Source organism: Bufo gargarizans, chromosome 11 (genome assembly GCF_014858855.1).
Source record: "Bufo gargarizans isolate SCDJY-AF-19 chromosome 11, ASM1485885v1, whole genome shotgun sequence".
Lineage (NCBI taxonomy): Eukaryota > Metazoa > Chordata > Amphibia > Anura > Bufonidae > Bufo > Bufo gargarizans.
The window spans coordinates 82221463-82248215 of NC_058090.1; the positions used below are offsets into that span (position 1 = coordinate 82221463).

A 26753-nucleotide genomic window follows, 5' to 3' on the forward strand; every position below is an offset into this window, starting at 1 on the left:
CCACATCCCTGCTATTATTCATGAACTAAGACTGCAGGAGGCATGGTTATGGAAATTCAAGTCAATGTCATTGGAACCATTGGTTTACCTGCATGGACTTCACCCCCATCTCCACGCAATCCTGGCTTCTGGAAATGTCTAGTAAACTCAACATGAGAATTGCTTGGGAGCACAAATCTCTATCCAAGGCTACCCAAAAAAATCATATTGTGCTAGCTTGACCAACCAAAGACAAAAGGATTATGTGTCTCTAGACTCCAGCATTGTACACTGAGCTGTGGTTGTACATCCATCATGTAGACCATGTCATTTTATATATTGACCGTGCAGGATTAGGATACTGTACATGGCCATTAGGTTACTGAACTTTGGATCCCTATAGCCACATCCCTGCTATTATTTATGAACTAAGACTGCAGGAGGCATGGTTATGGAAATCCAAGTCAATGTCATTGGAAACATTGGCCTACCTGCATGGACTTCACCCTTACCTCCACGCAATCCTGGCCTCTGGAAATGTCTAGTAAGCTCAACGTGAGAATTGCTTGGGAGCACAAATTTCTATCCAAGGCTACCAAAAAATTCATATTGTGCTAGCTTGACCAACCAAAGACAAAAGATTATGTGTCTCTTGACTCCAGCATTGTACACTAAGCTGTGGTTGTACATCCATCGTGTAGACCATGTCATCTTATATATTGATCGTGCAGGTTCAGGTTACTGTACATGGCTACTTCATTCAAAAACAGCATCACACCTGTTCGCGAGATGTTTTACCATTAATTTTAATGAAACTAGATGGTAATCCCTGACACAGCCTATGGACAGGTTAGGTTTTATTTTTGGAACAAAGCAGTCAATTTTTTTTTTTTTTTTTGTACAAACCTTTGAAATGCTAAAAAAAAAATGTAACAGCATCATTATACAGGATTTGTACCTCAGCTAAATTTAGCCTAGCTTGAAAGCAGCCACATCTGACACATCTGATTATTTGTGAATTAAAAAAAGAGAAACTCATGCAAAATTTCTACCCGAGGAAGAATGTGATGTGAGCCTAAGATATGGTGATCATCTAAAAACCTGAGATCTAAGTGTAATACTGCTATATATGTCAGCCTTGTTGTAGTTATTCTCTTAAGGATGTCCATTGGAGGAACATGGGGAATGTTAATAGCGTTGTAATTGACTTTAACCCATTCTCGTTTAGAAATAGAGTGCCTAGCTATTACTGAGGCTTTAGTCAATTTGGTACAAAAAAATTGTACTACTAACCTACGATGTCCACATAGAAGTGTAGAGAGCAAGATCATTAGGTCATATTATGTACTCTTAGTCTAGGACAACAGGTTCCACATTGCTCACATTGCTTAACCTGTCTCTGCCCCTACAATTTTCCTAGAGCAGTAACCAACATGACTATGGGTAATACATGAAGACGATCCTACACGATAGTTAGGGCAGAACCTATATCTAATCGTCCCAACCTATGATGTCCATGAAATGTCCTCTTGGTCTAAGACAAGAGGTTTCACATTGATATCACATTGCTGAAGCTATATCTATTTCTTACAGGAGACCCTGCTTGAGAATCCTACAGGAAATGAAGGGAAGAACCTAGATCTAATTGTTCCAATTTCTTTTGGGTGATTGAATTTGGAGGATCCATCAGAAAAAATATAAACAAATAGTCCCATATAGGCCTGAAGTTGGTAGCGTTTCAAAAAGGTAAATTAAGATATATACATTTACAGCTGATGATCTGAATTAGGTAGAGTTGGAACATTTGGTAACTACATCACCCATCAGGGGGTTGATTGTCCAACGTTCAGGAATGACTAATAATCTGGTGTCTATCTGGGTTCTGTGATGCCAGATTGTAGGGGTTTTGTCTAACCTTCCAAAAAGCGAATAATTTGGCGTCTACCTGGGCCTACAATGCCGGATTAAATTGGTTGTTTGCTTTAGGAAATTAAAGAACGATCATACTGGAGAGGTAACCTTTTGAGGAAACCTCTCCATGAGCAAGAGCTGAGAGTTCAGGAAAAAAGAGTCTTCTGGTGGATTTGGCCCACCCATGGTTTCCGTACGGTTGACTCTAATACTTAATTTCACCTGCATCTGAAGCTTTACGGCCGGTGGCATAGTTGAGACAGCTCATATAGCTCATCTCTTTGAACAAAGAGCAGCTGTAAAGAGCGTCTCCTTCTTTGGAGGACCCAGCCTATTCATTTCAATATGTAATGCCTTATTTGCCCTGTGGAGGCACTGCAGGGAATTAAAAACTTACTTCCAGGTTCCCTTATAGTTCATTAATGGGTATCCCACACTTTCAGCACTTCTAACTAAAAGGGATTGTCTAAAGCACAGTGCCCATTTAGATTACTTTTACTGTATGAGGCTGTACACAATATTTGGCCTTTGGGATGTTCCACCTATCTCTTTTCATTGGGAAAGTGAACGGGCAGAATTTCGAAGAAACCGAGGAAAGAAAATAGGGGTCAATTCACCTGGAGGAGGAGGAGTTTGTTAAATGGCTATATAAACGTCTTGCAGGAAGCGATAGTGACTACTGGCGAATGATGTGTCTACGCGGCTTCATGGAGGCATATTATTTTGTCATTATCTCCCAATTTAGAGAACTGACAGCCCTGTTCTGCTGTTTTTGATATGCCGATGGCAGACGAGAGAGGTTCTTACGAGGAGAGATTTCGACAAATGCAGCTTTGGCAAAAACACAGAAGATACAGAACTTGTATTCTGCATACATAAGCAAATCTTGATGCCGGTTTGGAGTAATAAACCTGCACATCAAGATGTGATACATTTAGAAATATCACCCCGGTCTCTGCGCAGCGTCGGCGTCTTATCAATAGAATCACAATTTATTGTGTTATTTCTCGCTAATGATTTCTTACGGCACATCTATCGGTCTGGGAGCCGCGGAAAATTAACTGTAATTTACAAGACGTCGTAAATGGTTATAAAGTGACAGTCTCCGACACATAATTTTCCAGCCTGAGAAATAATATATACTTCTATCTATACAACTGATAAGTAGTATTAATGTCTGAAATTCCACAGATGTAATTTCCAGCATAACTTAAGCATTCAATAGTACCTGTCAGCAGGACCTGCTGTATTAAACCATACATACTACCTAAGTAGGGTTGATTCTGCTGAGTAAAATGATACATGTCTTGTGTAAATCGGTTGTGGTGTTCCAGAGTAAAAAAAACTTTCATTATTTATGCAAATGAGGGCCTTAGGGTACCGCGGGGGCATGATCTATCAGCTCCTCCCCATTCCAGTGCTGGCTCCACCCCTCAGTGTACTGTATTTGCATAAAGCATAAAAGTCTTTTTATTTCAGGAATGCCACAGCCGATTTTAACAAGACAGGTTTCATTTAAATCAGCAGGATCCAACCAACTAGGCAGTATGCATGGTTTAATAGGGTTGATCCTACTGGCAGGTGATCTTTAAGTTCAAAGCTTAGCAGGCCTTATCAGTACCCTGCCTGACGTGTCTTTTTTTAGTTAATAAAGTGACAATTGGCTGTTACTAGTTGGAAGCATAACTCTACACACTAGGACACTGTCAGACTTTGAAGGGACACACCCCTATGGTAAGGGAGATGTTAACACCTAGTTGTCAATATGTTCATGCATTTCTAAGAGGAATAACAGAGAATCTGCAAAACAGTAGTTTTATGAATAGATGCTTATGAATTGTTGGTTCAAAAAAGTTGTGCCACACCTGTCCACAGCAACAACTTAGATCACTGTCAAAAGATGGACAGGAGTATTCTTTGCCAGTTTCTGGCAACCCATATGCATTGAAGAGATCTAGAGGGTGGATGGAGACTTATCTTTTAAGCAATGCTCCATGGGAAAGAAGTATACAAATTAGCTCATCAGCCAAACCGGACACTCTTCCAAAAGGAAGTCTATGTAGGCAATATACAGTGGCGTGCCTAGGGTGTTTGGCACCCGGGGCGGGTCCTTTCTCTGCCCCCCCCAATACCTGACCACATACCTCTTACATCCAGGGACAACTCCTGTCATGTAGACCTACTCTTTCCTCTTCTCCTCTGTTTGACCCAGACCGCCATGACAAACTCTTTCAGACGCATTTCGTCTCTACAGAGTCTGTGACACAGACACGTTAGATTTCTCAGTTTTCCCATAAACCTCCCCATCCTGCTGCCACCCCCAATACTGTGCCCGTTGTGCCCCCCAATGCCCGAGGTACTACACTGCTGAAAAAATAGTGACCCTAATAGACATAATTGGGGTCATTTATCAAACTGGTGTAAAGTAGAACTGGATTTCCAAAAGAGCTGTCAAATATGAAAGGTGGATTCTGATTGGATGCTATGGGCAACTAAGCCAGTTCTACTTTACACCAGTTTGATGAATTACCCCAAATGTCCTTATAGTGTCCACAGCAGCTATAATGTCCTCTAGAGACCCCCAGTAATAATAACAGCCTATATTGTGCTCCAGGCAATAATCCCTGTATAGTGTCCCCAGAAATAATAGAATTGCGCCTACAGTGCCTCCCCAATAGCAAGGCCCCCCACGCTGCCCCATATAGTAATTTACCCCACACTGCCCCACATAGTAATTTCCCCCACACTGCCCCCACACTGCCCCCACACAGTAGTTTACCCCACACTGCCTCCACACAGTAGTTTCCCCCACATTACCCCACATAGTAATTTCCACCACACTCCCCCCACACAGTAGTTTCCCCCACATTACCCCACATAGTAATTTCCACCACACTCCCCCCACACAGTAGTTTCCCCCACATTATCCCATATAGTAATGTGCTCCACACTGCCTCCACACAGTAATTTCCCCCACACAGTAAATTCCTCCACACTGCCCCCACACAGTAGTTTCCCCCACATTACCCCACATAGTAATTTCCCCCACACTGCCCCCACACAGTAGTTTACCCCACACTGCCTCCACACAGTAGTTTCCCCCACATTACCCCACATAGTAATTTCCCCCACACTGCCCCCACACAGTAGTTTACCCCACACTGCCTCCACACAGTAGTTTCCCCCACATTACCCCACATAGTAATTTCCACCACACTCCCCCCACACAGTAGTTTCCCCCACATTACCCCACATAGTAATTTCCACCACACTCCCCCCACACAGTAGTTTCCCCCACATTATCCCATATAGTAATGTGCTCCACACTGCCTCCACACAGTAATTACCCCCACACAGTAAATTCCTCCACACTGCCCCCACACAGTAGTTTCCCCCACATTACCCCACATAGTAATTTCCCCCACACTGCCCCCACACAGTAGTTTACCCCACACTGCCTCCACACAGTAGTTTCCCCCACATTACCCCACATAGTAATTTCCACCACACTCCCCCCACACAGTAGTTTCCCCCACATTACCCCACATAGTAATTTCCACCACACTCCCCCCACACAGTAGTTTCCCCCACATTATCCCATATAGTAATGTGCTCCACACTGCCTCCACACAGTAATTTCCCCCACACAGTAAATTCCTCCACACTGCCTCCACACAGTAATTTCCCCCACATTACCCCACATAGTAATTTTCCCCACACTGCCCTCACACAGTAGTTTACCCCACACTGCCCCCACACAGTAATTTTCCCCACACTGCCTCCACAAAGTAGTTTCCCCCACATTACCCCACATAGTAATTTCCCCCACACTGCCTTCACACAGTAGTTTCCCCCACATTACCCCACATAGTAATTTCCCCCACATTACCCCACATAGTAATTTCCCCCACACTGCCCCCACACAGTAATTTTCCCCACACTGCCTCCACACAGTAGTTTTCCCCACATTACCCCACATAGTAATTTCCCACACACTGTCTTCACACAGTAGTTTCCCCCACATTACCCCACATAGTAATTTCCCCCACACTGCCCCCCACAGTATTTCCCCCCACATTACCTCATATAGTAATTTGCCCCTACATAGTAATCCCTCCCATAATAATTTGCTCCCACACAGTATCCCACGATAATATTTTCCCCCACATAGGAATTTGCCCCCATACTGCAATTTCTCCCCGATGTACTGTCCTCCTGTGTGTCCCCCTGATGTACATTTTCCCCAATGTACATGTTCTCCTGTCTGTCCCCCCAATGTCCCCCAAAGTTGGCACATAAAATGAAAAAAAAATAAAAGGTAAATACTCACCTATGTCCAGGCGCACAGTGGCAGGCGCGCACACTTCACTGTGCTGCTGCGATCCGGCACAGGCGATGACGTCATCACACACGCCTGCGCCCGGATTTCACTATTGCATAATAGGCCTGGAGCGTATGGCGGCGGGGCAGGGAACTATGCGCTCCAGTGCCCTGCAGCAGTATGTGGGCGTCAGCGCTCCAGCAATGAGCGCTTCTATCTGTATTGATGAAAGTGCTCATTGCTTCTGGCACCCCTCTGCAAGCCGGCACCCAGAGAAGACCGCCCCCCCTCCTAGGCACGCCACTGTCTGTGACCATTCAAGGTTCTCACGACAAGAAGTTTTGAGTTCAACTTCACCTTGTCCCCCTTCAAAATGGGTAGTTTGAACCTGCTCAGAACTTTTCCTGTTTAAAGGAATCTCAGAAATAAGGGAGAAACCTGTAAGGAACCATAGATGGTACTTCCCTTCAAAGTTTGGGTTCGAGTTAGTGTATTACCATTAATAATGTCATAGATACTTCTCCGAAGACGCGTCATTCTATTTCCAATCTTCCATGCCAAGCTTGATAGATCACTGCCATTAGCAGTCAAATTTATTGACTTCCTAAAAGCTCCTGTAGAGATTTAGAGGGACTCGGTTGATGAAGAGAAGGTATATTAGAAAGGATACCTATTCTTAAAGGTAAGGACAATATAAGGGGGAGGGGTTACGAGAAATATGTAATTTACAGTAGAAATTAGACAACTCTTCTGACCTTTACATTATTTATAGGCTAATAATGTCCATTTATTTGCTCTACAGCCACAAGATGATTGTTTTGCCTTCATCCCTACAGTCCTGTATTATACTGTAGTATAGATCCAAGATGAGTTCTCCAGGTCAGAACTCTAAATGTTTCAGGGTCTTCATTGAACTTTCCATTAATATTGTATTTTGATGCAAGGAGATATAAATTTTCTTGTCGGGAGGTCAAAAGAAGCTGCCACCTGGAACCACCGGAGATCCAAGGCTAGACCTATTAATATCGTTTTACAGGCATCACTGATAGTGGTCTAATAATGACCTGCAGTAAAGGTCTCACTTCTCTCAGCCATAGGCGCGTCTGTTAATAAAGATGCTTCTTAGACATAATGTAACTCAAGCTCAATGTAACAATGGCAGTTGGCAGCCGCCAGCGTGCAGCGCATCCTGCTATGTACCTCAGTCTGACTGCATACAAGGCTTCTCTCCGCTGTAGGCTCCGGACCCGCTTTCCTGCAATGTCGCAGTTGGCGACAGCTTCAGTTGCACCTTGTAGGAGCCGCACACGTCCTGTTTCTTTAAGGGTTCGCGCACGCCCCTGATTCCGCCTTCTCTCCAATCCTGGCCAGGCACCACCTTTATAAGGGTGCTTCCCCCTTCCTGTGATGCCTGGGCAATATTGTAGTTTTCTACAGCGAAGGTTCCAGTTCGTAGTTCCTGTGTTGTTATTCTGCTTCCAACCTTAGCCTGTATCCTGACCTCGTCTCTGCCTGATCCTCCTGTACCTCGCTGCTCTAAAGTGTATGATTCGGATTGTCGAGCACGCCTCTGTCTGCTGTTCAGCTTGTTACACCTGCTGCACCTGAGCTATCCAGCTCTGCTGTTCTAACAGCTCCAGCCTACTTAATCACCAACTCAGCTCTGCTTCGTCTGACTCTGCTGCTGCGCTTCTTCCATCCAGTGACAGCTCGCTCCACCTGCCTGTATCCCCAGTGCTTGCACTGGGGTGATCTGGCCTGCTCGGCCAGCTGCCACTTAGCCGGCACCATTCTTGTGGTAGGGAACTGGTGTCTCCCCTGCAGCTAAGACCAGCTTCCACATCCTGGAGCGTGATAAAGGGTGAAGACCAGGGGAACACTTAGCTTCCCCTCCCAAGTTTGTCCCAAAGCCAAATCGGTAAGTGGCACAGCGGGTCCACACCCTATGGAGTGTTACACTCAACAATACAGACAGCAGCTGATCGTCTGAATCTAGCTATGGGGACATGTTTTTCAGAAGTTACATCCTCTATTTTTCTTTTACAAAATATGTATTAAAATCCAAAAAGAAAAAAGGTATCTCTACAGGCTGTTACCTTGTAGCTAAATGAAAGACCCTTTAAAAGAGGTCTCCAAGACCAGGAACCCCATGTGATATTACCAAGCAGGGTGCAGGGTTACAGCACTGGGCTACCTCCACTTCTGGTCCCCTCTGGGCTGGAAGTGTGATGTGCTATCTACTACTAAAGGGTATGTTATGCCAAATTTTCTTCTCCAGTGTCTAGAGAGACATATAGCTACATATTTATAGCATACATATTAGATGGTGGGCTGATCCCAACAAAATCAGTGGGTTCACCCAAATACAACTCTAGATTGCATGGCCACCTTTAGTGTTGGGGTACATTGACACAACGTAATGGAGGATGAGGAAAGCAAGGCTGCCAACCAACAGACCATTTCATATAAATGCAATCTCCTCTTGGCAGAACCCTTGAGGAACCCAACATAGACAATGTTGAAGAAGGGCTAGATGTCTCCAGATTAGACTGACACCCACCAAAAACGAGGGGGGGAGGTAAAACTTAACATTCAATGGTCAAAGATACCAAAATACATAATCAATTAAATATACAGATTGATACACCACAGCGCAAAAGCGTGAAATATGTCACCTCACCGCCAGTCCTGTGAGAAGGTCTTGCAGACGTTCTTCTCTATCTCTTGCATGATATTCTTTGTTTTGGTTTCACTTTCTCATCTCCTTTCCTTCTTCCAGGTGCCACTTATTCAGACTAATCTTTTTCCTTTATATTCCCTCCCATACTGCCTCACTTTGCGGTTTATATTACTTCCTAGATAAAGTGGTTATTGCTGGAGGTTGTGTCTGCTGTTTGTTCAGATAAGTCCTTTACCTTATTGTGTTTGCTTGCTGGCTTGATTCTAGGTGACCCTGACTCCGTCCGTATTAAGTGCAGGGAGACGGTGGTCATGTCCCCTCACTATTATAGGGTTTTCAGGTGTCACACAGACTTAGGTACGTGGGCATGCAATTGTCTCCCATAAAGACCTTTGCATAGGCATGGCAGTCAGGGAGAGCTCTTAGGGTTTAATAGGGCTCACCTATATGCTCCTTAGTTTGGGATCAAGCCAGTCGCTCGTTTATTTATAAGTTCCAGGTTTCTGCTAACTTAATCCATGACAAAATATAAAAGTTATGCTGGTAATCAATGCCAAATAGCTTAACACTTATACGGTATATCTCCTAACCAAACAGTCATACCGGATTGTGTAGCATACGAAGGTAAGGGTCCAAAAATAAACAAGGGATCACCTGGTTCTGGACGTGACTATTGATGGATGAACCAAACAGGAGACAGTGTGGTCCAGGAGTTTGTGTATAGAGGAGTTGGTAGGGTCAGGCAATAACTAACTAAATAAACCCCACCATAGAGGGATATACTGTAATGCCCTACCTATCTAACACAGAACACCCGCCCCGAAGGGGGCAACCCCATCCAGAACCAGTCCCTGTATTTGAACAATTCTCTAATATTGTCTAGGAAAATTACTCCCGACATGACACGTTTCTGTCCACTCATTGCCACCGGAGTCTTCAGGGGATATACATCAGAGACAAGTGAAACTGGCTGTAAGCTGTCTCCAGGCAGAACTAAGACCTTGCGCATACCGCACTACTCAGTTTGGGACCTCTGGTGGATTCATGGGCGTTGGAGAAGTATCTGGACTCAAACAGCCAGCAGGCCATCCAGCATGAAGAGGAGACCCTACTCCACAAAAACCATGAGACCAAGAAAGTGTTTGGCATGGATTCAGGGGTATGTGGGGCTGAAGGCAGGGAAGTGTCTGCATTGGTTACTGTTTTGGGAGTGTGGTAAATTAAAAGCAAAATGAAGCAACTTTCTAAATTTGTTTAAAAAAATCCTACCATTTTGCTTCTGCAGAGTGTGTGTAAGCCCTTTACCAGGGGCGTAGCTAAAAGCTCATGGGCCCTGTTGCAAGATTTCAGCTTGGGCCCCCCTTCCCTCAGTGCTTTGTGACCAAGGAGGCAACATTTTTAAAATTGAAACGGCACCCCCCAACCCCACTCATGCCAAATTCTTGACCTAACCCCTTCCCTGCAGCCAGAGGTGTAACTTGACCAGCATGCACTTTCCATAATACCAGTGTCTTCTTATGTGGCACAAGGGTCTTTGGGCCCCCTTAGGCTCCTGGGCCCGGTAGCGACTGCTACCTCTGCCCCCCCTATAGCTACGCCCCTGCCCTTTACCTAGCTGGTGTTGGTGCTGCTGAATATGACATAAAGCTTTTATTCAATAGATAACCAGTTCAGTGGCTACCACATCTACTTGCTTTCTTATATGACATTTTTGATCTCTAAATCTGTTAGTGTTCTGATCCTGTTTCTAATTACTCTCTCTGCTCTTCCCCTCCCTTCTCTCGGTTTTAGGCATAGCAGCAGGGAGGGGTAGAAGGTCATACTGTACCTGGCAAACCAGCTTATGGAGAGGTGGGAAAGCACAAGGAGGGAAGGTCACAGTAGAGAGAAAAGTACACACAAGGCATTTTACATGGGGAAGGCAGAAGCATCCTAGACACACAGATTCAGCATGTACTACTGTGAAAAAAGTCTGGAAAGTAGGAAAACTACAAACTGAGAACTTTAAAAAAAAAATTAAGATAACCACTAGCAAATGTAAAATAATTTTCTCCATGTCCACAGCCATTAAGTGAGCAATTCCTTTTTTTTAGAATACTGGCCCTTTAATTGTGTGCAGAGCTACCCTAGACCAGGGCTGGCCAACCTGTGGCTCTCCAGCTGTTGTAAAACTACAATTACCACCATGCCCTGCAGTAGGCTGATAGCTGTAGGCTGTCTGGCCATGCTGGGAGTTGTAGTTTTGAAACAGCTGGAGAGCTGCAGGTTGTCCATCCCTTCCCTAGATGGTTAGTTGAGATATGAGTAAACTACAGACCCTCCTTGTTAAACTACCAGAGTTAAAGTGGCTCTTTCTGTTAGGAAACCTCTCTGTTACAAGACAGATATCCACCTTGCTCTTCCCAGCATTTTAGACGAGGCCACTTCATCAAGCCCCTGAAATCACAAGATTTATGCAGCCTGAGAGACTCTCTCATTAGAACAAGTTCTATCAGCAAACAGCTCTATCAAACCGCAGTCCAGGCGCCGAGCGCCGCGAGCAAGGAGGACAGAGCCGTGTGCAGAGGTGTGAGAGACGTCATTTTTCATGAACTCGGTGCCAGCAACAGGTGACAGCTACAATGGACGGCGAGATTGACGAAAGGTCTACCAAGGATCGAATTTTCCCCCGCCACCAGAACAAACACAATGCGTAAATGCATGCTTTTTTATGGTTTTCGAAGGGTCGAAAACAATAATTCTAGACGACCAAGTCAAATGCAAATCGGGATGATTCTGCCTCTCTCAGAGAATGATGTTTCATTAAAAGGCTTTCAAGATGTTCCAAGGCTTTCAAGTCTGCTTCGAGGTATTGTATACAAGAGTCAGCAGAATAGAAGAAATGCAGTGAGGCTTAGCAAAATGTACCCATGTGTGCACCCCCCAGGCACATGCATACGTAAAGGGAATGTTCTCCCTTGAAAACCGCAAACTAGACTTGGAGCAGTCGGAGGTTCGTTTTTCGGATGCAGAGCTCCGAATCCTCTGCATAGAGAGAGATTTAAAATCTAACGTTCTTGCTGCCTTCAGCCACCACTAGAGGGAGTGTAGAAGCATACTGATTAGGTATTTGTTAAATAATGTGACCTCCCCCTAGTGGTGACTTCAGACAGTCAGGATGTTATGTGTCTGTAAAGGGGAGCACTGTACCAAAAAAACTAAGGGAATTAACGTCCGGATAATTTCTTGATGATACAGTATAAAGTGGGCATTAACATCAAAAGACCTTGCCAACCAATGCCTCCTATGTGTCTTACTCACCTATACACACTAAAATACGCTTATTTACACATTTTTAAAAAAAACTAGGTAGAAAAACTGCAACCGTTTTTTGGGAAAAAAGCATGTGCAATTGAACATCTAAAATGTAGGGAATTGGAACCAGCATACAGTAAAAATCAACTTTATTGAAAACATTCCTCCATAGAGGCGGACTCCATCTTCAACTGCTGGCCCCAGGGGTGAACGGATCCCCTTGTGTCATGTGACCATTTGTCATGACGTAAGGGTTGGCTGCAGGTGGCGTCAAACTGGGTGTTTTTGACGATGGACCTCCATGGAGCATCACCGGCCAGGCGGAGAAGGAGCGGGGAGCCAGTGCCATGAAGCAGGAAAGTAGGCTTCCCTTAAAGGGGCTGTCTCACTTCAGCAAGTGGCATTTATCATGTAGAGAAAGTTAATACAAGACACTTACTAATGTCCATCACATTCCACACTGCTCATACCCAGGGCTATGACTAGTGTTGAGCGAATCAAAGTTATCGAAGTGGACTTCGATCTGAATTTCAGGAAAAATTTGATTTGTCACGAAGACAAATTTCCTCGCGATTCAATTTTTCCTGAAATGTAGGAAAAACAAAAACATGATCATCCATTTGCCCACAGAGAGGCCGTTGCAGCCATCTTGATTGAAGAAAACGCACCAAATCTTGCACGCGCTGACGTGTGACCTCACCTGGGCGGAGTGACGTCATCAGGTCAGCGCACGTGAGATTTGGTGCGGTTTCTTCAATCAAGATGGCCGCGGCGGCCTCTCCGTGAGCAAATGTATGAGGTGGGTATGTATATTTTTTTGTTTTTAAACTCTGATTAACCCCTGAAAGGCCACCGGGGGCCTTCATCGGGTTGTTCTCTGAACTGCCTGCTCCCGGAGACTGCATTTGACTTCAGATCGGCTTGCGGCACAGGTAAGGGATTACCTGTGCATCGCCGGACGGGTGAGTCAAGATGGCAGCCCGCATGTGTTCGTTGGCGAACACTGCGAACTGGCCATCACTGATGATCAGCATTGAATGCAACATCTGAGGGGTTCAAGGACGGGGGGGGGGGGCGTTGCACTAGCTTTTCTCGGTCATTGCGTACACTACATACAATGGAATGCGATTTGGTAATTCGTAACAAATCAAATCAACAAATTTCTTCAGAACTTCCGCGAAGCAGACAAATAGAATTTTTGATAACTTCACTCATCTATAGTTATGACCACCCTGTAATCCGGCAGTGGCGGTTGTGCTTGCACACTATAGTGCCGGCCTCTCTGATGCCGACCTCGGGGGGCGCACATAGGCTGGTGCTTTTTTCTATAGTGTGCAAGCACGACCACCTTTTTGGCTAATTTGGTGATGTTGGAAAGAACAGTCTCTACACCTAATTACCTTTTATCTTTCATAATATTCACTGGTATGGCAGGTATATAGGCGATCTGGGGCAGATTTGACAGGGTGATGTACCAGCATCCATGGGTTATGAAAAAAAATAAAAAATAAAATTGGATTTAAATTTGCAAGGAGAAATGGGCGGGGTTATTAGTCCTACCACCTACAGGAAGTCCACTGCAGGAATACCGATACTGCATGCACATAGCAATCATCCCAAATCCACAGGAAAGGGTGGAAGAGGTAATCTTACACCTCCCAGTCTTAACTGCCTTCATGGAGCCATAATGTTTTTATTTTTCCATTCACAAAGCCATGTGAGGGCTTGTTTTTGTGGGACAAATTGTACTTTCTAATGGCACTGTTTATCATTGCATAAAATGTAGTGGAAAGCTGGGAAAAAAATACAAATGGAGAAAAAACTTAATTCTGCCATAGTGTTATGGGTTTAATTTTTAGTGTTCATTATGTGGTAAAATTGACCTGTTAGGCCTCATGCACATGACCGTTGTTTTATTCCGTGTCCGTTTTTCGTGATTTTCTGCGGACCCATTGATTTTCAATGGGTCCGTTGAAAACTCGGCTAATGCACCGTTTGTCATCCGCGTCCGTGATCCGTGGTTCCAGTCCGTCAAAAAAATATAACCTGTCCTATTTTTTTCACGGAAAACGGCTCGCGGACCCATTCAAGTCAATGGGACCGTGAAAAAACACGAAGGCACACAAGATTGTCATCCGCGTCCGTTTTCTTCCTATTATTTGCATGGCAAACCTGTCTTAGATTTTTTTTTTACTTTCCTTCATGTCTGGTGATCCTCCAAAAATAAAGGAAGACACACGGAAACAAAAACGGAAATGGATTACGGAACAACGGTACCCCATTTTGCGGAACGGAACACAACAACGGTCGTGTGCACGAGGCCTTACTTTCATTCTCCAGGTCAGTACGATTATAGTGATACATCTTTTTTTTACATTTTTCTTGTAATAAAAAATATAATAAAAAAAAAAAATGAAATGTTTTATTTGCATTGCCATATACTGACCCCCATAACTTTTTTATAGTTGCATCTACGGAGCTGTGCAACGGCTAATTTTTTGTGGGCCGGTTCATAGTTTTTACTTACACCATTTTGGAGTGTGTTTGACTTTTTGATCACTTTTTTATTAGATTTTTTTTGGGGGAGAGGTGAAGCGACCAAAAAAACGGGCCTAGAATTCTCTGGGGGTCATTTATCAAGGGACTTGGGACATTTTTAGCCATTAGAAAATTCAAAAGTTTTTTATTTGCAATATTTATTTGCACATCTGGTTTTTCAGTTGGTCCGCACTGCATGAGCACCGGCTGTATGCACGCCGTTTGCAGATGCGAACCTATTGACTGGACTGAATCTGCGATCCACAAGAGGCGGTCCGCACCGCAAAAATATAGGACATGCCCTATTTCTTTGCTGTGTGGAAGCACGGATCAAAATCCCATGGAAACTATCCGTAAGTGCTTCCAGACCCAAGTAAGTCAATAAGTCCGCATCCCTGATACGGTGTGCACACGGCCGGTGCCCGTATATTGCAGACTGCCCGTTTGCGGTCAGTAATATGGGCACAGGCGGCCTATGGTCGTGTGCATGAGGCCCTAGGGCTTATGCACACAAACGCATTTTTTGTCCGTCTTCATTCTGGGTTTTTTGCCGCCCATATACGGGAGAATTCACTTCAATGAGGTCGCAAAAAAAAAACGGAAATTAATCCATATAGGGTACATTCCGTTTCCCTATGTCCTCATGGCCATAGGGAAACGGAACATGTCCTATTATTATCCGCATTAGGCCTCATGCACTTGACCGTATGTATTTTGAAGTCCGCAAAAAATGGATCCGCAAAAAATACGGATGACGTCCGTGTGCATTCAATTTCTTTCAGAACGGAACAGCTGGTCCCTGATAGAACAATACTATCCTTGTCCGTTATGCTGACAATAAGGCGTCTTGCACACAAATGTTTTTTTTTCCGTTTACTTTCTGTTTTTTGCATTCCGTATACGGAACCATTTATTTCAATGGGTCTTCAAAAAAATCGGAATGTACTCCGTATGAATTCTGTTTCCGTATTTCCGTTTTTTCCATTCCGTTCAAAGATAGAACGGACATGGATAGGACTGTTCTATCAGGGGCCAGCTGTTCCGTTCCGCAAAAAACGGAATGCACACGGATGTCATCCGTATGTTTTGCGGATCTGTTTTTTGCGGACCGCAAAATACTGAAAAAGCCATACGGTCGTGTGCAATAGGGCTAATAGGACATGTTCTAACTTTGAACGGAAATACAGAAACGGAAGGCATACGGAGTGCCTTCCGTGTTTTGCGGACCGATTGAAATGAATGGTTCCATATACGGTCCGTATATGGAATGCAAAAAACTGAACGTAAACGGAAAAAAAAAGTTTGTGTGCGAGAGGCCTAACTTACTTTTTTTGCGGACCCATTGAAATGAATGGTTCCGTATATGGTCCGCAAAAAAACCATAACGGACATGGAAAGAAAATACGTTCGTGTGCATGAGGCCTTACAGACAAGGATAGGACTTTTCTATTATGTCCGTCCGCAAAATGCAGAATTCACATGGCTAGTATCTATATTTTGCGGATCTGGAACGCAAAACATCCAAAGGTCGTGGGCATGAGCCCTTAGGCCGAATTCACACTTTAGTTACGTTTTTTCCATCAGTTATTGTGAGCCAAAACCAGGTGCGGGTCAAAAACATGGAACAGGTGCTGACGGCTTCTCTACTGGTCTTAGCTCACGATAACTGATGGAAATAACTGACCATATAACTGGTGTGAACTTGCCTTTAGTAAATGCCCCCCCCCCTTGAATCTGGATCTACTATAATTAGCCAGTAATGTGAGCAGCTGTTTTAAGGGCGTGTAATTGTGTATATATGTTACATAGGTGGTGGGTCCAGCTAACACCTTGGCTCATGGGTGTAACATGGCAGTGAAGCAGGCTGCCTCAACCCAGAGGAATATAGACCCGGCTATTTTCACTACACGCTGGATCCCATTGAATACATTTTAGACTAAGGACGCTGCGACAACGGGCGGCTCCTTCGCGCTGCTAACATAACCTGTAGGGTAAGCCAGCTCTTTTCCTCTATTGTATTAAGATAAAATAGTAAAACAACTCACTATCACGCTGCTGACACACTAAAATACGCTTATTGCACAAATATAAACTGTAGAAGTTCTGCAACAGTTTTTTGTCGAATAAAAGGTTCAGTTGCACAGCGTACGCAGAAAAATATATGCTGCTGGTGATGCTTATTGTAAAGTTATGAACTAGAAGTTTTGCAACAGTTTTTTAGGGAATAAAAGGTGCAGTTGCACAGCGTACGCAGAAAAAGATATGCTGCTGGTGATGCTTATTGTAAAGTTATGAACTGTAGAAGTTTTCGGACAAATAAAGTACTGTATCTTTAACACAAGGTCATGAACAGCTCCTGGCTACAGACGCAGTCACGGGGGCACATTTACTAAGGGTGCTTTCACACTTGCGTTAGAAGATTCCGGCAGGCTGGAACTGCCTGCCGGATCCGGAAATCCGTATGCAAACAGATAGCATTTGTTTCCAGATCCTGATGCGGATCCGTTTGACAAATGCATTGAAATACCGGATCCATCTCTGCGGTGTAATCCGGAAAAACGGATCCAGTATTTTTATTTTTTTCCGCATTTTTAAAGGTCTGCGCATGCGCAAACCGGGAAACCGGGTCAGTTTTTCCGGAACACTTGGTACCGGATCCAGCATTAATACATTTCAATGGAAATAAATGCCGGCATTCCGGAATTTTGGCTGGAGAAAATACTGCAGCACGCTGCGATATTTTCTCCGGTCAAATACCGTAAGAGGGACTGAACTGATGCATACTGAACAGAATGCTCTCCATTCAGAATGCATGGGGATAAAACGGAAGTGTTTTTTATTTTCCGGTTTTGAGCCCCTGTGACGGAACTCAATACCGGAAAACTTTAACACTAGTGTGAGAGTACGTTAAGACCGGATTTTAACGCCGGTTTTAGTTTCTCCCTCTACTCTGCCATTAGATCCGCCCGCGTCATCATAAATTAGGCGGATCTGAGGCAGTCCGTGCACCCGGAGCAAAAACTACGTGCTGGCGTAGTTTTTAAGCTACTTTCATACTTGCGCCCTTAATTCCGGTATTGAGATCTGGCAGAGGATCTCAATACCGGAATTAAACGGATCAGTTTTGATTTTGCTCATCAGGATGCATCCGTTCTGTTAGGATGCAGTTGTGTGAAATCAAAACAGAAAAAAACGGATCCTTCACTAAGTACAATGAAAATCAATGGGTAACGGATCCATTTTTTTAGGCGCCTAAAAAAAAAAAAAGGATCCATCATCATTTGATTTAGGCCTCATGCACATGACCGTTGTTGTGTTCCGTTCCGCAAAATGGGGTTCCGTTGTTCCGTGATCCGTTTTTGTTTCAGTGTAACTTCCTTTATTTTTTGAGGACCACTAGACATAGGCCTCATGCACACGACAAAAATGCTGATCGTTCATCCGTTTGTGTTCCCTTATAACCATGTTATAAGGGAAAATAATAAAGATCGGGTCCCCATCCCGATCGTCTCCTAACAACCGTGCGTGAAAATCGCACCGTATCCGCACTTGCTTGTGATTTTCAAGCAGCTTCTATGGGGCCTGCGTTGCGTGAAAAATGCACAATACAGATCTTGCTGCGATTTTCACGCAATGCACAAGTGATGTGTGAAAACCACCGCTCATGTGCACAGCCCCATAGAAATTAATGGGTCAGGATTCAGTGCGGGTGCAATGCGTTCACCTCACGCATCGCACCCGTGCGGAAATCTCGCCCGTCTGAAAGAGGCCTAAGGGTTACATAGCATCATAAATCAATATAATGCTATGTGACCCCCGACAGCGCTGAGAGGTCAGGCCGGGAGCTGCGTTGCGAACTCGCTGCGGGAGGAACGCTCGTCTGCAAGGGGCCTAAGGAAGCACTTGTAAAAAACCGCCTAAGGGCTCATTCACATGAACGTATATTCTTTCCTTGTCCGTTCAGTTTTTTGGGGAACGTATACGGAACCATTCATTTCAATGGGTCCGCAAAAAAACGGAAGTTACTCCGTGTGCATTCTGTTTCTGTATTTTCGTTCCGCAAAAAGATAGAACATGTCCTATTATTGTCCGCATTACAGACAAGCATAGTACTGTTCTATTAGGGGCCAGCTGTTCCATTCCGCAAAATACGAAACGCACATGGATGTCATCCGTATTTTTTGCGGACCGCAAAATACATACGGTCATGTGCATGAGGACTAACACTAAGGATGGCACATGTGACCACAGCCTAACACTAAGGATGGCACATGTGAACACAGCCTAAGGCCGAATGCACATGGCTGTGTTTCAAGGCCGTGAGTGGTCCGTGGTAACACGGTCTGGATTCCGGGTGAGAGCAGAAGCGCACGGCGTCATTGGTTGCTATGACGCCGAGCGCTTCATGCCGCCGCTGCACTACAGTAATACACTCGTACGAGTGTCATACAGTAGTGCAGCGGCGGCATGAAGCGCACGGCGTCATAGCAACCAATGACGCCGTGCGCTTCTGCTCTCACCCGGAATCCAGACCGTGTTACCACGGACCACTCACGGCCTTGAAACACAGCCGTGTGCATTCGGCCTAACACTAAAGAGGGCACATGTGAACACAGCCTAACACTAAGGTCTCTTTCAGACAGGCGTTGCAGGAAAAGGTGCGGGTGCGTTGCGGGAACATGCGTGATTTTTCCGCGCGAGTGCAAAACATTGTAATGCGTTTTGTACTCACGTGAGAAAAATCGGCATGTTTGGTACCCAAACCCGAACTTCTTCACAGAAGTTCGGGCTTGGGATCGGTGTTCTGTAGATTGTATTATTTTCCCTTATAACATGGTTAGAAGGGAAAATAATAGCATTCTGAATACAGAATGCATAGTACAATAGCGCTGGAGGGGTTAAAAAAAAAATAATTAACTTACCTTAATCCACTTGATCGCGCAGTCGGCATCTCCTTCTGTCTTCTTATTGCAGGTTAAGGACCTGTGGTGACGTCACTCCGGTCATCACATGGTCAGTCACATGATCTTTTACCATGGTGATGGACCATGTGATGATCGGAGTGACGTCACCACAGGTCCTTTTCCTGCACACAGCAAATAAGAAGACAGAAGAGAAGCCGGGCTGCGCGATCAAGTGGATTAAGGTGAGTTAAATTATTATTAATTTTTTAACCCCTCCAGCACTATTGTACTATGCATTCTGTATTCAGAATGCTATTTTCCTTTTTATAACCATGCTATAAGGGAAAATAATAATGATCGGGTCTCCATCCCGATCATCTCCTAGCAACCGTGCGTGAAAATCGCACACCGCATCCGCACTTGCTTGCGGATGCTATGCGATTTTCAAGCAGCCCCATTCACTCCTATGGGGCCTGCGTTTGGTGAAAAACCCACAAAATAGAGCTTGCTGCACATGTGCACAGTCCCATAGAAATGAATGGGTCCTGATTCAGTGCGGGTGCAATGCGTTCAACTCACGCATTGCACCCACGCGGAATACTCGCCCGTGTGAAAGGGGCCTTAGTGTTAGGGCTCTTTCACATAAGCGTGTCCCTTGCTGGAATTATGCTGCATGCGAGAGTGGGATCGTGTGGTCTGGACTACAGAAGCGCACGGTATTATCATGATTGATAATGCTGTGTGCCTCTGCATGACCTTTATTCTACAGGATCATACTGACATAAAGCTGTCAGAATAATACAATCTACAGAACACCGATCCCAAGCCCGAACTTCTGTGAAGAAGTTCGGGTTTGGGTACCAAACATGCGCGATTTTTGTCACGCGAGTGCAAAACGCATTACAATGTTTTGCACTTGCGCTGAAAAATCACGTGTGTTCCCGCAACGCACCCGCACTTTTTCCCGCAACGCCCGTCTGAAAGAGGCCTAAGGGCTCATGCACATGACCGTGTGCTGGCCGTTCCGTGCATTGGGGACCTCAATTTGCAATCCCCAATGCAAGGCAACATCCGTGAGGCGGCTGCAGACAGATCCAGACCCATTCAACTTGAATGGGTCTGTGATCTGTCCGCACTGCAAAAAAGTAGTGCATGCGCTACTTTTTTGCTGTGCGGAGGCACAGACAGAAAACCCACGGAAGCCCTCCATAGTGCTTCCGTGGGCTTCTGTTCTGTGCCTTTGTTCCGCATCTCCCATATTGCGGACCCATTTAAGTGGATGGGTCCATGATGCAGGATGCACACGGCCGGTGCCCGTGTATTGCGGACCCGCCGTATGCGGGCCGCAATATGGCCACGGGCAGCACTCGGTCGTGTGCATAAGCCCTTAGACTGAGGACGGCCCATGTGAACACGGCCTAATTACTTTCACACTCGCGTTTGGTGCGGATCCGTCATGGATCTGCACAAGCGCATCCGTCTGTGTCTGTTCAGAACGGATCCATCCCCATTGTGTGTCAGGACGGATCCATTTGGCTCAGTTTTGTCAGACGGACACCAAAACTCTGTGAAGACTGAGGATTGCCCATGTGAACACGGCCGAAGGCCTCATGCACGCGACCGTTTTTTTTTTTTATGTTCCGTATACGGAACCTCTCATTTCAATGGGTCCGCAAACAAAACTGAACTCAGTATGCCTTCCATTTTCGTATTTCCGTTTTTCCGTTCCATTCAAAGATAGAACATGATCTATTATTGTCCACATAATGGACGAGGATAGTACTGTTCTATCAGGGGCCAGCTGTTCCGTTCTGCAAAAACCGGAATGCACACAGACGTCATCCGTATGTCACCACCAGACATCTGAGAAGCTCTGTCAGACGTTCTTCTGAACCTCCTGCTTGAGGTTCCTTTTTGTTTTGCTTTCGTTTTCTCATCTCGTTAGCCTCTCAGCTGTCATGTAGTTGCACTGATTGCATCTCTTTAAATCTCTCCCCATACTGCATCACTTTGCGGTTTATACAACTTCCTGGAGTGTGTGCATGCTGGATGCTACTTCTGACTCTTCTACAGATAAGTTTTGTTCATTCATTTGTGTTTTCCTGTTTGCTGGATCCCAGGTGACCCTGACTCCCTCCGTATGAAGTGTAGGGAGCCGGTGGTCGTGTCCCCTCACTATTATAGGGTATTCAGGTGTTATACAGTCGAGGTACGAGGATATGCGATCATCTACCATTGAGATTTTTGCATAGGCTGAGCAGTTAGGGAGAGAGCCAGGGCTGTTGCAGGGCATACCTTTTGGTTCCTTAGTTTTGGATCCAGTCAGTCAGATCTTCATTTTGTGTCTTCTAGTTTTCTGTATACCTTCCGTAATTTTTTTCCGGGTACGTTTTTTGTGGACCGCAAAATACTGAAAAGGCCATACGGTCGTGTGCAATAGGCCTAAGACTGAGGACGGCCCATGTGAAAACTGCATGAGGTTCCTTTCACACCTCTTTAAAGCAGACGAAAAAGCTTCCGTTTTGCCCCCATTCATGGTCAATAGGGACAAAACTGAACTGGAGGGAACAGATTACACCAGGATGCATTCCTTTCCGTTTCGTTGGGTTCCCATGACGCACACAAAAGCGCTGCAAGCAGCGTTGAGTTTGTCATGGGTTAGTAATTAAGACGGATCTGTCATGAAACACAATGCAAGTCAAGGGTGATGGATCAGTTTTTTCGGAGACTATCATGGCCCATTGGATTCGGTGACGAATCTGTCTTGTTCATTAGGGATATAATAAAACTGGATTTGTTCTGAACGGATGCAGATGGTTGCATTATATACCAGACGGCAGGGGTGGACTGACCACTCGGACATGGACCGAGGGCCTGTGGCCACTAGGGGGCCCATCACGCCCCCCAACCTGCTGCAAGTCAGTCACACTTACAGCACTTTTAATGGTCATTCGGGGTCAGGGCCTCTGTGCCTAGCTGGCGGGCCCGCAGCGCTGCGCAGTTACTTTAGCCAGTGTCCACCCCCAGTGTCTGAAAGACGCCTTAGGACTCTTGCACATTCAGTTTCCATTCCTTTTTTTTTTTTTGCGTATACGGAACCATTCATTTCAATGGGTCCGCAAAAAAAATGGAAGGTACTCCAATAGAACATGTCCTATTATTGTCCACATTATGGACAGGGATAGTACTGTTCTATTAGGGGCCAGCTGTTCCGTTCTGCAAAATATGGAGTGCACACGGATGTCATCCGTATTTTTTTCGGACCGCAAAATACATACGGTAGTGTGCAAGAGGCCTAAGGCTTATTTCACACCAGCGATACGGAATGGGGGTCATTTACGATGAGCGTGACACAGTAAAAAAAAAAAGCTAAACTCTGCTTTTCCAACTTTTTAAATGCCTGTATGACAATAGTTTATTGCAAGGGCGTTTTTGCGCCACTTGGGAATAGCAAGGGAGTGACGGGGGCGGACTGGGATATGAGGTCCAACACATACACTCGCCTAAAGAATTATTTGGAACACCATACTAATACGGTGTTGGACCCCCTTTTGCCTTCAGAACTGCCTTAATTCTACGTGGCTTTGATTCAACAAGGTGCTGATAGCATTCTTTAGAAATGTTGGCCCTTATTGATAGGATAGCATCTTGCAGTTGATGGAGATTTGAGGGATGCACATCCAGGGCACAAAGCTCCCGTTCCACCACATCCCAAAGATGCTCTATTGGGTTGAGATCTGGTGACTGTGGGGGCCATTTTAGTACAGTGAACTCATTGTCATGTTCAAGAAACCAATTTGAAATGATTCGAGCTTTGTGACATGGTGCATTATCCTGCTGGAAGTAGCCATCAGAGGATGGGTACATGGTGGTCATAAAGGGATGGACATGGTCAGAAACAATGCTCAGGTAGCCCGTGGCATTTAAACGATGGCCAATTGGCACTAAGGGGCCTAAAATGTGCCCAGAAAAGATCCCCCACACCATTACACCACCACCAGCCTGCACAGTGGTAACAAGGCATGATGGATACATGTTCTCATTCTGTTTACGCCAAATTCGGACTCTACCATTTGAATGTCTCAACAGAAATCGAGACTCATCAGACCAGGCAACATTTTTCCAGTCTTCAACAGTCCAATTTTGGTGAGCTTGTGCAAATTGTAGCCTCTTTTTCCTATTTGTAGTGGAGATGAGTGGTACCCGGTGGGGTCTTCTGCTGTTGTAGCCCATCCGCCTCAAGGTTGTGCGTGTTGTGGCTTCACAAATGCTTTGCTGCATACCTCGGTTGTAACGAGTGGTGATTTCAGTCAACGTTGCTCTTCTATCAGCTTGAATCAGTCGGCCCATTCTCCTCTGACCTCTAGCATCAACAAGGCATTTTCGCCCACAGGACTGCCGCATACTGGATGTTTTTCCCTTTTCACACCATTCTTTGTAAACCCTAGAAATGGTTGTGCGTGAAAATCCCAGTAACTGAGCAGATTGTGAAATACTCAGACCGACCCGTCTGGCACCAACAACCATGCCACGCTCAAAATTGCTTAAATCACCTTTCTTTCCCATTCTGACATTCAGTTTGGAGTTCAGGAGATTGTCTTGACCAGGACCACAACCCTACATGCATTGAAGCAACTGCCATGTGATTGGTTGACTAGATAATCGCATTAATGAGAAATAGAACAGGTGTTCCTAATAATTCTTTACATGAGTGTATATTATATTTTACGCCTGGAAACAGGTTTAAATGTTGAGTCTGGAGCGGGGAGTCTTTTTTTACTCCAGGCACGTGAGGACCCATTTACTGAGCCTCAATATAAATCTCTTTCATTATTAAGACCCCGAGCTTTATAAATGACCCCCTTTGTCTTTTAAATTGCTGTTTCAATAGTGAGCAGCTTAGATGAGGCAATGTGTAAGAGAAGACATCTGCCAGTAGCTCCCTCTGCTTGATATTTAGAGTTCACCTTCTATGGGAGCGGTCTACCAAGCTATACGTGACTAGCGTTGCCGGGGATTAGAGCTGGCAGATCTGTTTCTCGGTCCTGTAACCAAGGAAGAAGACGCTCCTTAATCACACAGAAAATTTATTGTCATATATATGTGTGCACACCTCAGGCGGTAGGAAATCTATTTCATCAGCAGGATGCAAGGAAATCAATGAGCAAACATTGGCCTTCGGAGGGACACTCGGCAGTCATCTTGGTAGCCAATATCTATAGTAGCTACACGAGAGCTGGAAGCTTTTTATATCTTCATTCTGTGATTTGTCCAGAATAGGCATCCTTAACCCTTTATATACATGTCCACCATATAATGTACTTGTGACATAGAGACAATTTCCTCGGGACCTAGAGTTCTGATGAGTAGACTGGACATCTACCATCTAGAGGGTTAAAATACGCTTTTCTAAACTAGAAGGACTTGTGGAAAAACAGGTTCTTGATGCTTTGAGGGATGGTAGCTCCAGGGTGGGGTAGCTCCCCAAATGTCCCTCCTCTGGTGGGTCAATCCCTAGTTTTCATTCAAAGGGTACTGTCTCTTTCTTGAAACTGATTGACTGGAGCCAATCCAGAGATCAGCAGATCTCGATCGGTCTGGCTACAGAAACTCATGGTGATCAACTTTTATCAGGCCAACCATCTTCTTTGAAGTGCCATGCAAATAGATAGGATTCTTCGGCGCTGTAGGCGACCTGGCCCAAGTGGAAGACTCCTTGATGATGTCCATATGACCTTCATGAGAAGTCACGGGATATCTCTAGACCTCTGTGACCCCCAGAGATCCTAGAGCTGCACATTCTGGGCAGGAAAAAATCACACTGATCATGAAGGTTCAACCTTTCGGGTTCCAAGAGGTTGGACCCTCACAATCGAAGAGTGATCGCCTATCCTAGCAATGTGTAAAATGAAAAGACCCCCTTGAGGGCCATGTCCATGACTAAGCTGTGGGCATACACTTTGGTGGCAAACCTACTGTAGTTCATGCAGTTCTGTTTTATAGATCTGTAGGCATTCCAAATGTGTGTAGATGTGTCCACTAGGCCACCTATATGTTCCTCTTTGACTTTTTGAAATATTGGCATCTATTACATATAAGGGGCCCTTTTTGAGAATAGCATGCAAATCTATATTGAAATGTAGACACTGTATGTGTCAGTCTTTACTGCAGTGTGGGCATTGAATTCATTCACCAGAAAGCTCAAGGTGAACAGTTCATCAATTGTCCATAAATTTAAGGAATAATAAAATAAAATGGTCTTGACAGCGTGTATTGGGCACATATTGCTTTAAATATAATCGGTGAGCAGCAGCACTATGGCACCCTGATGTGATACAGAAGCTATGCCTCCAGCCAGTGATATATGGGGGATTTCAGGCCTTAAATCTGACACCTGTGATATTTTGCAAATTTCCTTTTTTACGACCCGAGACTTGAAAGGGATTAGATTGTCTCTGGTTTTAAATCCCTTTTTATCAAATGTCATTGTGCACAGGATGCCTCCTCCCAAAAAGCATTGTGGAAGAGTCTGCCGTCCGTATGAATGGCAGAGAGGAAGCTTGGCAGAGCTTCATGTGACGCCCGCAACCTGGTAGTTATGGAGCGAGCACTACCAATTTCATCTCCCGCGACAAAACAAAAAAAGGTCTTTCATGTTTGTTGAAAGCCTAGCCGACAAAAACATTGCTTTACATAGAGATGAAGTGCAGCGGATTACAACACTGTGCACTCCTTAAAGAGGTTTCCCCAAGATTTATACATCTCACCTAACCACATGATGGGGTATGAATCTAATCGTGGGGGGTACGACCTTCACCGATCACAAGAATGTAAATGGAGCAGTGCTCACGCAAGCACACTGGCGCATTGTTCAACTCCTTGGGATTCATGAAGATTGCCTGGTGCTGTACACTAGTGTTGGGCGAGCATGCTCATCCGAACACTATTTTGACTCGAGCATCGTGATGCTCGACACATCGTGGTGTTTGGCCAAACAGAGTGCGCTCAAGCGCGATGCTCGAGTCGTTTATTGGCGATGCTACGCAGCCAATAAACGTGTGGGGAAGTACTGGCACTCACTGTAATGCCGTAGCCATGTTGGTTACTGGCATTACAGTGGTTGGCT

General features: G+C 45.0%; 1 protein-coding gene across 1 annotated transcript in view; it reads left to right on the top strand.

Moving 5' to 3' along the window:
* The first annotated feature begins 1611 nt into the window (after window positions 1–1611).
* CADM3 (cell adhesion molecule 3) overlaps window positions 1612–26753 on the top strand; it is a 412410-nt gene continuing 387268 nt past the window's right edge. Inside the window, exon 1 of the mRNA XM_044272036.1 lies at window positions 1612–1725. The gene's annotated coding sequence lies outside the window, so the exon portion shown is untranslated. The remainder of the gene's footprint in view (window positions 1726–26753) is intronic.